Source organism: Eurosta solidaginis, chromosome 3 (genome assembly GCF_040869045.1).
Source record: "Eurosta solidaginis isolate ZX-2024a chromosome 3, ASM4086904v1, whole genome shotgun sequence".
Lineage (NCBI taxonomy): Eukaryota > Metazoa > Arthropoda > Insecta > Diptera > Tephritidae > Eurosta > Eurosta solidaginis.
This window is the reverse complement of record NC_090321.1, coordinates 160,776,010-160,792,027: the sequence shown is the minus strand read 5'-3', so window position 1 is coordinate 160,792,027 and position 16,018 is coordinate 160,776,010. Positions and strand designations below refer to the sequence as shown.

The window sequence follows — 16,018 nt, the reverse complement described above, 5'->3', positions numbered from 1 at the left end:
TGTCATATCTTTCTTATTTTAACAGCTTCAGCTTCAAATTTCAACAGATGCTTTTGCATACGGTATGAACTGTTGTCTGGCGGCCGCCGTGGTGTGATGGTAGCGTGCTCCGCCTGCCACACCGAAGATCTTGGGTGCACGCCCCGGGCAAAGCAATATCAAAATTTTAGAAACTAGGTTTTTCAATTAAAAGAAAATTTTTCTAAACGAGGTCGCCCTTCGGCAGTGTTTGGCAAGCACTACGAGTGTATTTCTGCCATGAAAAGCTCTCAGTGAAAACTCATTGTAGGAAAAATTAAAAGGAGTACCACGCAAATTGGAAGAGAAGCTCGGCCTAAAATCTCTTCGGAGGTTATGGCTCCTTACATTTATTTATTTATTTTTTATGAACTGTTGTCTGAGGGAAACGCCAAGACGGTTCAGATAAGAGTTTCATCGTCATTACTATTTCAATTATTATTTTTTAATACTTTGCGCGGTTTACATACGAGGACATTTAGGTCGAACTTCTTTTCCAATTTGGGTCTACCACGTTATCCCCAAAATCAAAATCCCCAAAATCAAAATCCCAAACTCATAATCCCCAACACAAAATCCCCATTTTATGTGTGAAATAAATTCAAATTAGGTTTAAAATCGCCGCGACCAAAAAAGGCTAATAATCCATACCAACTTTCTGCATAGGCGGCCTTCGGCCGTGCTTATAAAAAATAACCCTGGGCTACGCCATGCCAAGTCTAGCTGTGTGGGATAACCGTGGCTACCGCCACGGTGATGTCCATCTACGTAGTACACGCTTCTGTTAGCTTGTTCGAATTAGAGCGACTAGCAGTCCTATATATGGATAAGTAAAAATATGTATTGCCAAAACGTGAATATATAGAGAAAGAGATATTGCTATTTTTTACACGGTCATGATGTTTATCATAGCACTGGGATTTTGTGTTTGGGGATTTTGATTTTGGGGATTTTGAATTTGGGGATTATGTGTTTGGGTATTTTTTTTTTCTTTGGGGATTTTGCGTTTGGGTATTTTTTTTTTGGGATTTAGTGGCACTCCCTTCCAACTTGCGTCGCGCTCCTCTTCATTTTCCCTACAAATTGGTTTTGATGTTACTTTGACCAGGAGTTGAACCCAGGACCCTTCGTGTGTAGTCAGCGCAGCACGCTACCAACACACCACAGCGGCCATATTAATTTCTTATACATCTGATTAATCAGCTATGACAGTTCTATATTCGATTCAAAATATACGACTTGTTAAAAATAGTTACAGTTTATTTATCGAAATTTTAGAGTACCTTCCAATTGCTATGGGTATTTTTCCAAAAAATTTGAAAATATTGTGACGAATATTAGCAACACTAAGGGATACTATCATCTCTAAGCCGATGCTAAGCAGTGACTTGTATGCACATCATTAAATCAATCATTATGTCTACCCATATGTCGATACGAGCAGCGGAGAAGAGACGCACAGACACATGCATATAGCTTATCTGAGATGCTCACAAAAGAAGGCAATAATATGTGCAAGTATCATTCACATATACAACCGCATATGAGAAGCTATAAGCGTAGTTATAGCTGGTAATTTTATAGCTAATAACTAACTAGTAAATTCTAGAATAGAACAGCTTGAAATATGCAACGAGGAAACCAGACAGTATAAAAGGCAGCAAAAGTAGAGGCACGGCAATCAGTTTCATTTAAGCAAGCTATTGGTTGTGAAGTATAAGTGTTATTGTGAAGTACTTTAATAAAAGCTATTTTGCATTATTAAATATTGTAACGAATTTGCTTGCAAATCCTCTTATTTGCAATCCTCTGCTAAGTTCGAATCACTAAACTGTTGAATAAATAACTCCAATATTGAATAATGGAAAAATGGCCTTTATTAAAGTACTTCACAATAACACTTATACTTTGCTACTCGCTGGCTTAATAACCAAACTGATTGATAACTCAAATGAAACTTTACTATTGGCCGCCAGATCGCGTGCTTAATCAAACTGATTGATAGCTCAACTCAAACTGAATTCCTTCTTACTCGCCTGCCCCGCTTTTATAGTTTACGCTGCATACTTCTAGGCTCTTCCACTTCCAGAACTTACCAACTATATTCGTGTGTGTATAGTTCTCATATAGTTTCTACTTGTTTACAATTGTCTACTTTTTAGCGCTTCTCAGATGTACATATGTGAGTTTGTAGTTTACAGTCTCCCGCACACACATAAGCGTATAAGTAAATTCATCTGTGTGTTACATCTCATCTCTCGCTGCCTTGTATGTAAATGTTGCTCGTCGGAATGTTATTCGTATTGATTCGTTTATGTAGATACATAATGATTGAATTATTGATGTGAATTCACGTCACTGCTTAGCATCGGCCTGGAAATGGCAGCACTCCTTAGTTTTGCTAATATTCGTAACACTGCTCTCCACCTAAGTCTGATCGTCCCGATCAGACAAATCTCCCAATCTAAACGCCGCTAGCATCTCTAAATGTACCACCCTTCTAATCCTTGGTTTCCCAGTGGTTTGTATGCGGTAGATGGTATCAGTGATCTTCTTCACAACTTTGTACGGGCCTTCCCAACTGCACCGGAATTGGGCTGGAACACCTTTCCGCCGGTGAGGGTTGTTTAACAGTACCAAATCTCCATTCCGGAAACCTTCCGAATTATTTTCCCTGTCGTACCTGTGTTCCATCTTACTACTCATTATTCTGGATCGTTCTCTCGCACTCTGTTGCTTGGCCAATGAAGAACTACTTTGTAGAGCTTGTTCTTGACGGATTGGCTTCACATACTCAGTATCGTTCCGACGTTTCCCAACAAAAGTGCGCGCTGGCTTGAAACCATCCTTGCATTCTTTCTGAAAAATTCTTTCAGTCATTTTAGTGCGTCCTTTAGGGTTTGTTGATGCCGGTCTTTTCCTCGGAGGTACTTTTAATTTCGCTATATTTGGCACATTCGATCTATCAACCTTTGCTCGATCTACTTTCCTTGACTTTCGTGGTCTCTGTCGAATCTCCTCCACCAGCACTCGCTTACTGCTGAACCCTTTTTCCAAACTGAAGTTAAGTGGCACATCTTGGTTCTCATAATGCATCACCCTTCTCTGCATATCGATCTTGATGTCATGGTCAACCAAGAAATCCACTCCCAATATAACTTCATCAACGATCTCCGCCACAACGAATTTGTGTAGAACCATGACCTTCCCAATTAGGACTTCACATATTACTTCTCCCTGGACTTGGTTATACTCGCCAGTGACCGTACGCAACTTTGCTCCAGGTAACGGTTTTACTCTCCTGTTGACCAAGTCAGATCGGATCAAGGAATGAGATGCGCCCGTATCTACAGTCAGTACTCGTTCTTTGCCATCCACATTCCCTCTGACGGTAAGACTGCTCGATTTTCTACCAATTTGCGACACAGATATCACAGGGCATTCAATAGCTGGATCTAGCTGTCTACATCTTACTCGCTCTTGCTCATCTCCTCCAGCTTTGTGTTTATGGCCACCCACATTGTTGGAACTATTAGGACCAAGATCGCAATGACGTGCAATGTGACCTGGGTTGCCGCACTTGAAACATTTAATAACTCCGGCATTCTTCTGTTGAGATCCCTTCAGTGCTTCCAAAATTGTTTCTACCCACTCTGGCCTTTCTACTTCCACACGGCGTGCTTTGAAAACTGGCTTACACAGAAGCGACGCTGTTTCCTGTATCAGAGCATGCGATACCGTTTCAGCAAATATTAGTTTTGGATTCGCATATGTAGCCCGCTTCGTTTCCACATCTCGTATGCCATTTATAAAGCTCTGAATCTTTACCCTTTCAGTGTATTCCACGGGTGCGTCCGCATTTGCGAGATGAGCCAACCTTTCAACATCTGAAGCAAACTCCTGCAATGTCTCATTTGCTTTTTGGTAGCGGTTTTGCAACTCAATTTGGAATATTTGTTTCCTATGCTCGCTTCCGTAACGTCTCTCGACAGCGTCCATCAATGCTTCATAGTTGTTCCGCTCTCCTTCGGGAATCGTCTGTAGGATTTCGGCTGCTGGCCCTTTCAATGCCACGAACAGAGCTGCAACTTTATCTTCATCATTCCAGTTGTTCGCTGTCGACGTCTTCTCAATTTGGAGCTTAAATACCTGGAATGGAACACAACCATCAAACGTTGGGGATTTTACCTTCAGAGTAGACGTTGAAGTGATTGGACGGTTCAATTGTAACTCCTGAATCCGATCTTTCAAAGCATCCATCTCGGCCTCCACTTTATTTTGTCGTTCACTAACAGCCTCCAGCTGCGATGAGAATTTTTTTTCCTGTGCATCCAGCTTTGTTGAGATACGTTCTTCTTGTGCTTCGAGCTGTAATGTTATGCGTGCCTCTTGTTCTTTTAATTGTTCTGCAATTTGTGACGCCATGTGTGTTTTCTGTTCTTCCAATTGTGATGCCATATATGTCACTGTTCTTCCAGTTGAGTTTCCATCTTGGATGTTATCTGTGTCGACATTTCTGAAATGCGTGCCTCCTGTGATTTCAATTGTGATGACATGTTGGTAGATATTTGTGATGACATTTCGGACATTTGTGCCGATATTGCAGCCAATATCATGTTCAGGTCTGTGTTCGCCATTGTCTGCGGTGTTTCTTCCATTTTTGTTATTTCCTCGCCATCAAGATGAAAGTCATACTCTTCCACATCAATTCCTTCTGCTTCCGTTGCCTCTCGTAGCCGTGCCTGAAGTTCAAGTTTAACGCCGCGTGTATTCAATCCACGGCTCTCCAACTCCTTCTTTAGTTGCTGGATCTTCAATTCACTGAACTTTGCCATGTCCTTGTTGTCCTCGGAATTTATTCAACAATTCCTCTTCTGACACCAATTGTAACGAATTTACTTGCAAATCCTCTTATTTGCAATCCTCTGCTAAGTTCGAATCACTAAACTGTTGAATAAATAACTCCAATATTGAATAATGGAAAAATGGCATTTATTAAAGTACTTCACAATAACACTTATACTTTGCTACTCGCTGGCTTAATAACCAAACTGATTGATAACTCAAATGAAACTTTACTATTGGCCGCCAGATCGCGTGCTTAATCAAACTGATTGATAGCTCAACTCAAACCGAATTCCTTCTTACTCGCCTGCCCCGCTTTTATAGTTTACGCTGCATACTTCTAGGCTCTTCCACTTCCAGAACTTACCAACTATATTCGTGTGTGTATAGTTCTCATATAGTTTCTACTTGTTTACAATTGTCTACCTTTTAGCGCTTCTCAGATGTACATATGTGAGTTTGTAGTTTACAGTCTCCCGCACACACATAAGCGTATAAGTAAATTCATCTGTGTGTGACATCTCATCTCTCGCTGCCTTGTATGTAAATGTTGCTCGTCGGAATGTTATTCGTATTGATTCGTTTATGTAGATACATAATGATTGAATTATTGATGTGAATTCACGTCACTGCTTAGCATCGGCCTGGAAATGGCAGCACTCCTTAGTTTTGCTAATATTCGTAACAATATTGAAGTTATTTATTCAACAGTTTAGCGATACGAACGTTAGTAGAAGGTTGCAAATAAGAGGAATTGCACTAAATTCGTTACAATATATCTATACATCAATGTAATCAAATCTACTTTGAGCCTCATTCAATGAAAACCCATTGTGCCATATTTTTGGATTGGTCGATGATTTGTAGAACATTACCTATTTCAAAGTAGTAGTTCTTTTAGCAGTAAAGCATATAGCAGGACTCCAACGGAGGTGACCAGTCCAGAGAATTTGTCTGAAAATGTTTTCACTCACATATTTTAAAGCTAACTCGAAAGTTTTGATTCTGAAATTAATGTGTAGTACCAACTCGTTTCGGAAAACGGTGACGTCGATTTTGGAAATTTTCGGGTTTTTTGAATAATGTTTTTTATACATTATGTTTATACCAAAACACTTTAACTTATGTTAAATAAATTTTGTGATATTAATATTTTAACAACTTATAAAACATAAGAAATAATTTTATAAAAAAAATCACAGCGAATATTTATCATTAAATTTAAATGGTTATTCGCCACACCCAATAAATAATGTAACACACAAAAAGAAAAAATAAATAAATAAATAAAATAAAACAGTTGCTCAGATGTTGTTTGTTTCGATTATTACTACCACTAGTACACAAATAAGGTAATATGAGCCGGTCGTCATTAAGCTCGAAAAGCTGTTTATGTTTTGGTTAATTTTTTTTTATTTTATTTTTTTATTCGCGTAGCTAATTGTGCAATGTACTCACGTTCTGCCAATTTATTTTCTAACAAAAGCTTAAATGTTCAAATTATGTCGAATTTTACACTCAATTTCTCTAGAAAGTGGGTCGAGAATTTAAATATTGGCGGGTTCCATCGACTTATTGACTACTCTTTAATGATGTTTCTCCTAGCCGCGTAATTTTTTTAATGTGTAAATGTGTGGATATGTAAACAAATTTTATTTTATAACAAAATTATGTGTGTGTACTAATATATTTTAAAGTAGAACTATAAATTGGGCTGTTAATATTTCGCGTATGTATATGTGTATAAAGTGGAGTTCTACCAAAAATGAGTAGGTGAATGACTTAGTGCTAATTACACCTGGATGTTAAAATGGAAAAAAATAATTATTAAACATTTGTATATACACATATTTTAATACATACATACATATCTATGCATGTACAAAGAATTCTAAAAATAAAATATACGAGTTGTTGGGAGGGCGGAGTTCTTTGCGTTGATGGGAAAATGTAGAATATACAAGTCGATCGAATGGTAAGCGAGCTATTAGGGCTTGAAGATAGACTCCATTAAGGCAAAAAATGTTCTATATATCTATCTATCTTTAAACTGAAACTTATTACCAAAGACAAAATCTTCGTCCGTTATAAGGCCCCTTTATTCCGGAATGTGAAAGCGATTTCACCCTTACTCGTTTTCAGTCGATATCTTATAACGGAAAGCCAACTTAGCTACATTTGTTCCACCGTAGGTCATCTCGGCTCTTGCGTCCTTCTTCTCGGACAAAAACGCAACATATGCCGAAGAGGGTAACCAGCCAGTGTCGAGCACTGTATGTAGTAAGGCAGAGGGAGAGGAAGCGTTAGTGTGGCCACATAGACATATTCGACTTAAGGGCTACCTGAAGATGACAGTGTCTGCCCACCAAAACTTGGTGCTAAGATGAAATGCTTCGCTACATGGATGTGTAACTATCTTCCAATACCATTCAAATGGTACCACAGTTCGGCTGGTTGATATCCTTCAATGGGAGAAGGATGCTGGACGTTTCTTCGCCTTGTAATACCGTCAGCTGTAGTACCAATGCACGGAACACCAAATATGGCCACATCGTGATCTACTTCCCGATGCACCAGATCCATAAGGTGATTTGATTCCATTATTGCGAGATGAATATAATTAATGTCGCATATAAGATCCTAGTACATAAATGTAATGTGCTAAAAACTGCAGCCCAACGTCAATAATCCTTTGGGCCTTATCAGCGCGGCTCCAGAGCCGGCGCTATTATGCCGCTATGTCGGAATACGCTTTAACTGAAAAACTTATTCTTACCAAATGGCATCGACTAAAAAGGTTTTAACAGGGTTCCGCAACTCGAAAGCTGATCCAGAGGGTCACAACAAAATCTCTAAAAGTATTTTCACTTCACTAAAACTGAAAAATCTTTCAGCATAGCCAACGTTAAGCCACACTCTAGACCTGTCATATTTGAGAAGAACTTCTCTAAAGCAATAGAGACGAAATGGGGAAGACGACCCAGGATGCAACTGCTTACATTTGATGCTAGAGAAAATAGGGCACTCATTTTCGACTTGGAAGCCATGTCACATTTAATAGGTACTAATTTGAAACGGCAGCCACCGTGGTGTGATGGTAGCGTGCTCCGCCTACCACACCGAATGCCCTGGGTTCACACCCCGGGCAAAGCAACATCAAAATTTTAGAAATAAGGTTTTTCAATTAGAAGAAAATTTTTCTAAGCGGGGTCGCCCCTCGGCAGTGTTTGGCAAGCACTCCGAGTGTATTTCTGCCATGAAAAGCTCTGCCTCGCAGATGCCGTTCGGAGTCGGCATAAAACAAGTAGGTCCCGTCCCGCCAATTTGTAGGAAAAATTAAAAAGGAGCACGACGGAAATTGGAAGGGAAGCTTGGTCTTAAATCTCTTCGGAGGTTATCGCGCCTTACATTTATTTATTTGTATTTAATTTAAAACTGTGCGGACGTTGTCTATTTACGAATCAGCTTTAAAATAATGACAGCCTAAAAACGAAGAATCACTCATCCCAACAAGTGTTCCTTTGGGCTGTGTAGCCGATTGATTACAAGGAGTACCCTCAATAAGTCGCTGCCATCATACATATATTTACAAATAACATGACGGCATGGACGGAGGGGCTAGAGGAAGAATATCAGAGTAAGGCAAAACAACTGCGCCTAAAATACGCAAACATGTTTGAACATGATGGTTCCAAACCAGGTCGCACCAACGTTGTGAAGCATCAAATTGACACTGAAGATGCGAGGCCGATCTGTCAAGCTCCTCGTAGTGTTCCACTGGCCAAACGGGAAGTTGTGAGTCAAATCATACAAAAAATGAGCGACTACGGCGTAATCGAACCATCAGCTAGTCCATGGAATTCACCGGTAGTACTTGTGAAAAAAGGATGGAAAAATGAGGTTTTGCGTGGACTACCTGAGGTTCAACGACGTTACGAAAAATGATAGCTACCCATTGCCAAGAACTGACGACACTCTGAACTCACTATCTGGAAGTAGTTTTCCACACTGGTTTGAAACTGTGCAGACGTTTTTTTTATTTAGAAATCAGCTTTAAAATAATGACAGCCTAAAATCTTAACGAAGAATCACTCTTCCCAATAAGTGTTGCCTTGGGCTGGGAGTACTCTCAGTAAGTCTCTTATCATTAACCTGGGTCGATTTGTATGGACGAAAGTTAACCTATATCGCGCCATCGATTTTTCGATAGGATTTGGGCTCAGGAAAAAAAGTTCCACTACGCATACCCAAAAAAATAATTTTTGAGCCTGCAGAAAAAATCGATTTTTCGACCAAAATTCTTCTAAATCTCCATAAAAGAAATTTTTTTTTTTTTTTAAAAGACTGCATTTACCAATTTTGCATTTGCCAATTGACACAAAAAAATACATAAGAAATGATTTGGAGCCTTGAAAATGAAAAAATGAATAAAGAATCGAAAAAATCGTTGCAAAATTTTTGCAGGCTCAAAAATTATTTTTTTGGGTATGCGTAGTAGAACATTTTTTTCCTGAGCCCAAATCCTATCGAAAAATCGATGACGCGATATAGGTTAGTAAATCGACCCAGTCTACTTATCATACCTGCCATGATACATATTACATACATACGAATTTTGGGAAATCCCGCTTTTCTGAAACCTGCTAACGTTCGAATCGCTAAACTGTTGAATAAATCACTCCAATATTCTGTATTGCAAAATGGTCTTTATTAGACTACTTTGGGTGTAGTAAAATTATACTTCACTTCGCAACTGATTGCGTGTTTAAATCAAACTGATTACTGATTGTTCATGCTGCGCTGCTTTTATACTCATCGTTGCTCCGTTCGCATATTTCTCCAAAGGTCTAGACATTTCACCTTCTAGAACTCTTGTAGCTCCTGCTTGGTAATTAGTTATATGAGTACATGCATATTTGTAGTTTTAGCCATATGCGTGTGTATGTGTGAGTAACTACTTCGGCTGATGACCACATCTGTGTGTGTGAGATAGCTCTTCATCGCCTTCTACATAAATGTTGCTAGCTTTAATGTGTAAATGTACATTAGAGTGGCTGCTTCATGTTTTTGTTGCTGTGTGATTATATACTAACAGCTTAGTGATGCTAATATTCGTGATGATGGGATGGGACAACCCTCGAGTATAAGAGAGGAATATTATTGGGAACACGAAGTATGTCTGTAAAGTTGGTATATATAATCTCGCAAAAAAATTGATCTCAGTAGCTTTTCAATGGTTCTGAAGTCCCTGAAAAGGAGAAAAAAGTTCTTTAAAATTACGCCGAATATTCACATATTTCACAAGTCAAACATTTTTAAGCACTTGAAAATTAAAAAAAGAGAAAATTATCTCCTTTTCAGGAAAACTAGAACTATTTGAAACCTACTTCCAACTTTACAGACATAGAAGAAGGAGATTTGTAGATGAGTTTGATGCATACATAAATAAGTTGAGCTGCTGAGATGACTGGTATTTAGTAGATGTGCGAATGCCGCTGGCAACAAAGGATGGGGGAATCCCCCTTCATTTCACCAGTCTGTTGAAAACGGAAGATGTATCCACATGCGGGATCTAGAAGAGTAAGATAACAAATGACCTACGATGTGGTTTAAGCCCACATATTTATGTAGCGTCAATGTGACCTGTGCACTATCTAGTACCTACAAGTTCAGTTTTTGCTAAAAAAGCAAAGTATTTAGTTTCTTATTATTCTCTATGCAAAGTTGAATATCTGAAGTCTGTTTTCCTACCTTATTCCGCTATTTAGTCTACAAATGAATTCATTAAAAAGTTGTATGCATAAGATCTAAGGATGTGACATAAATAAAAAATATATAAAACCTATACACAGGCTTATACATTTGTACTTGCAAATATTTGCTTAAATTATTTATACAAATGCTTAATTTAACATTTGTGTTTATATTCTCATCATACTCAAGTCATTTCATACCCATATGTGAACGGATGTTAATAAACAAATGTCAGCTTAAACAATAATTGTTGACTTGCACTGAAATGTGAATACATCATTGAATATTAAATCTAAACAACAATAATAAAAATACATAATATCTATATGTACTAACTACGTCTTAAATAATAGACATACATACATATGTATGTAGAAGTAATTGGAGATTGATAGGTACAATGTATTCGGGATGCCAAGTCAGGCATCTCTTACCCGATCCAACTTATCCGAGATCTTCGGAACTTTTCGGTTTTACGAATTATATAAAATTTTGTCTGAAATACTTATTTCATTTCAGTGAGATTGGAACAACATAATTTTCATAAGTCAACTATATTTTGTAGTTTACAAATCTTGGGAGCTAGACTGATAAAACAGAAAAATTGCTGCAGCGTACTGCGGAACATCTTTTGCAGGATGCTCTTGATCTAGATCTGCTAAGTTGACTCCTTTTACTGATATCACTTCTACTACTAAGTGTGTCATAGCAGCTATCTTTTTACGTGGGACCGCGCACAAACATGTGTGGCATTGTTTTATATTGGATGGAGTTATAACCAAATCCTACAAGCGAAACATGTACATGAATCTCTAGCCAGTATGTTAAAAAGCATTGCATAAATATCCTTAGAAGCAAATGTATTAATGCTGCACGGATGGTACAACTATTCTAAAGACATCCACCTCACGCGAATGGCAGTTCCCCGTAATATTGTCTCTGATCACAATATTCTAAATCCGGACCATAAAGAAAAACTTATAAAAGAATTTTCGATAGATAACTCTTGAAAAGGAGCAGGTCCTGAATTTAATAATTATTTAATAAATTTCAATTAAGTAGCCTATTTTATATTCGAATACCACAAAGTAAGGTTTGTGAGTTAAGGAACAATAATCTAAAACTGAGTTTAAAAAAAAAATAACTTAAAATTTGAGTTTTAACTCAAGGCCTATAACAATAATTTTTATGGTAATTATTGTTTTTTTAATTTTTCTACAATTGAAAAATTATTTTTCAATTTGGAATAGAAGATAGAAAATGTTTCAGACACCTGCATAGATGCGCGTAGATCCATTTCGAAGGTTCCTAAGCCTTCATCATTTGTAGGCTTTAGGCACCCTGCGCTAACCGTTTAACTACACAGCTAAGTCAAAAAGTTTTGTTGTAAGCCTTGAGCTCGAATTCGAAGCCGGAATCCTTTGCCAATCAAGCAAAAACAATTAGAGTTTTATATTTGTGTTTTGTTAGGCGTTTGTTTCTGTTTTTAAACTCAGCTGAGCAAGGCTCACAAAGTATATTAATTCACGGTAACCTATAATGACAAAAACTAGTCGAGATAAATATGAACTTCCATATATATTTATTCTCGGAAGAAAAAGAAATTCAGTAAGAGAATGAGTAAATTTTGAGGTATCTTGAAATTTGGTACGTAGGGTCGTTGGCACTCATCTCCGATCGATATTTAAAATGACCAAAATCGGACGATAGCTACGAAAACTTTTATGTTTTTAACATTTCAGAAAACAGGAAAAAACGTCCTATTTATTCGATAAATAATGTCCCTTGTTGTAAATTTTCGTAAATTTCCCTTTTGTAAAGATCTTTTCTAAAATATTATTGGTCATAAATCAATAACCGTTTAAGCTATCAACATAAAAATCGTCAGCTAGATTATTCTTAAAATAGGTTCTGGGCCTGCAAATATGAACGAAATGGCTTGATGACCATGCCCATATGTTTTCAAATATTAACCTTATAGCAATGCTATTTTACTTGCAAAGTGCTGTTGCAACACAAAAATGGAAAAGATAAAAAATTTTGAAAATGGGCGTAAGTACTAATAACCAATATCTATGCTTAAAATAACTTTATATCAATGATTTTTAATTCTTAATATGTATGTTATAAGAATAAACATGAAAAAATGTAATATTTAAAATATGTAGTAATTTTTGTCAAAAAGGGCCAAATAAATCCATAACTCTTCACTTCCATACACATCTTAAGTAAAAGTTTAAAACTCAAAAAAAAAAAAATATTTTGCTTTTATATTTCAAACGCATAGGGATAACTAATTTTAAGCCCTTAGCCAAAATCTTCTTTCTCCTTATCATCTATGCTATAGTGAAACCGTAGATCCGTCACTGGTGTGTAGGTATATTTGCATTTCAATATTCTCCATCACTTTAAATGTTCAATCTATAATTTAGTATTCGATTTGCATTCACTTACCTCTGATTTAACTCTTCTGTCATTCGTAATTCAGGATCCGAACAAATTCCACAGGCACCATAAAAGTTGGCGTTTTGTTGTTCTATGAAAATACAGCAAAAGGTATCCACGACACGATTTTTGCTGATTTGCTATTTTACACTTGACGGTTCTACAGTTGTTGTTTTTGTTGTTGCTTGCTTGATATACATATATGTATGTATAGTATTGAAGTTGTTTGTATGTTCTTAAAATAATTTGAATTTGGTTTGAATTTTATTTTTATTTAGATTATAATGCACATGCACACTGCAATGAACTACCAAGAATTAGATTAACTTCACGAAAAGGCAAAGAAAGTTTTATTGAAAAATGGCTGTAGAGGCGAAAATCAATATGCGCGCAATGTTTTCCTTTGACGCATTCATTCAAATGCACATTTACACACAAACAAATATATGTATATTTATACATATATACACATTTATATATTTAAATACTGCATTCGAAAGAGAATTTTGTTTTTGTTTTAAGAATGGCCCTAAGACAATCAGAGCTTTGTACGGGCTAATCGATCATTGTGGCCATCAACTTGTTAGTCAATCCGTCCATCAGTCATTCGATTTTGCAATAGACATCATAAAAGTTACTTATGTTATGGCGAGCTGGCAAGCCACATGCAACTATGTACATATGTACTAGGGTGGTTACAAGGTATATGGTGAATTTTAATTTTTGTTCTATCTTTCGGGGCACCCTCCTTAAATATGCTAATAGATCAGAAAAGGATTATTGCAAAGTTTCAGGCCAATCCGATAATGTTAACACGTGCCTCATTGAGGTCAAAGTAGGAAAAACAGCGATTTTTCAGAAACATTTTTTTGTGTTTCGTCAGTAAAAGTGAAACCATTTATGCCAGGAACTTGACTCGTATACCATTGAATATTGCAATATCCAGAGACGTTTGCATGGAAATTAAAAATTAGGGATATCCACTATTACCTGATCTGATAAAAGCTAAATACTGCTAAAAATAACCGTTTTATAAAAATATTATTCAAATCAAAATCAATACAAATAAAATTACCTATCGAATGGTGTACGAGTCAAGTTCTTGGCATAAATGGTTTCACTTTTACTGGCAAATACAAAAAAATTTTTCTGAAAAATCGCTGTTTTTCCTAACTTTGACCTCAATGAGGCATGTGTTAACATTATCGGATTGGCCTGAAACATTGTATGTATCATTTTCTAATCTATTGGCATATTTTATGGGGGTGCCCCAGCGGAAAATCTAAAATTGATTTCTTCTGGCCACCCTAATATGCACGTATACATACATAGTTGCCACATTTAAAACCATTTCAAATTCGAGTTTAGATGACCACATTTCCCTTCCCCTAATCCATTATTTGCCGTCATCCAGTAGTTTTACAGCTCCGGCTCCCCCTCAATTCTCATGGGAATGCTCTGGATCATTGAGAGACTTGAGAAGCAGATGTCATGATATTTTCGCACACGTTAAATGTGATAGGTAGATGTCGCTGCTGTTTTTCATTTGACTCATACGGCAAAAGGCTAAGCAGAGGCATCTATTTTTGAAAAAGTAGGTTTATTAAAGGCAGCGTTGCCAAACTAAAGACAAGTAATTAACAAATTATCTGGCTCACAAATTGAACCAGACTTCTATCTGGATTTATCTGGCTCAAATCGTTGTTGTTGCATTTACATGCAAAATTATTTATCTGGCTCAGGCTTTTGCCACCGGATGACGGCAATTATATGCAACGCTTTTAACCAAAACAAAATTGCACTTTTTCTTTTCTTTGTTAACTTTATTTTTCCCTTTTGTTGGTATTTTATGCATACATAGGTTATAATACATAGAAACACGTTCCTACAACCCGCTCATTATTAAAAACTACTTTGGAGTTGCTGCTAGCGTGGCGTTTGTTGTTTCTCTTATGATCGCTTCGGTCCCTCTTGCAAAATATATTAGAGGTTTGTACTGTTATGCTCTCAGCTGCTTTTATCTTAAATTTTAGTTTGTTAATTTTAAATGAAAACTTGTATAAAAAATCAATTAATTTTAAAGAGAAAATTTTAATTAAATTATTATCGTTTTACTAAGAATTTCTTTAATTATTTCAATGTGACCCAAATAACCTTGACGGCATGGACGGAGGGGCTAGAGGAAGAATATCAGAGTAAGGCAAAACAACTGCGCCTAAAATACGCAAACATGTTTGAACATGATGGTTCCAAACCAGGTCGCACCAACGTTGTGAAGCATCAAATTGACACTGAAGATGCGAGGCCGATCTGTCAAGCTCCTCGTAGTGTTCCACTGGCCAAACGGGAAGTTGTGAGTCAAATCATACAAAAAATGAGCGACTACGGCGTAATCGAACCATCAGCTAGTCCATGGAATTCACCGGTAGTACTTGTGAAAAAAGGATGGAAAAATGAGGTTTTGCGTGGACTACCTGAGGTTCAACGACGTTACGAAAAATGATAGCTACCCATTGCCAAGAACTGACGACACTCTGAACTCACTATCTGGAAGTAGTTTTCCACACTGGTTTGAAACTGTGCAGACGTTTTTTTTATTTAGAAATCAGCTTTAAAATAATGACAGCCTAAAATCTTAACGAAGAATCACTCTTCCCAATAAGTGTTGCCTTGGGCTGGGAGTACTCTCAGTAAGTCTCTTATCATTAACCTGGGTCGATTTGTATGGACGAAAGTTAACCTATATCGCGCCATCGATTTTTCGATAGGATTTGGGCTCAGGAAAAAAAGTTCCACTACGCATACCCAAAAAAATAATTTTTGAGCCTGCAAAAAAAATCGATTTTTCGACCAAAATTCTTCTAAATCTCCATAAAAGAAATTTTTTTTTTTTTTTTAAAAACTGCATTTACCAATTTTGCATTTGCCAATTGACACAAAAAAATACATAAGAAAT

General features: G+C 37.0%; 1 protein-coding gene across 9 annotated transcripts in view; it reads right to left on the bottom strand.

Annotated features, from left to right (window-relative positions):
* The window catches only part of conu (Rho GTPase-activating protein conundrum), a 203,495-nt gene that overhangs the window by 160,602 nt on the left and 26,875 nt on the right, over positions 1-16,018 (bottom strand). For 4 of the 9 annotated variants that reach the window (XR_010951042.1, XR_010951043.1, XR_010951044.1 and 1 more), the window contains one exon: positions 13,072-13,369. The exons of 4 other annotated variants lie outside the window; for them this stretch is intronic. The gene's annotated coding sequence lies outside the window, so the exon portion shown is untranslated. Of the gene's footprint in view, positions 1-13,071; positions 13,465-16,018 lie in introns of those variants that run through there. One more of the 9 variants, XM_067773546.1, reaches the window with a different exon arrangement.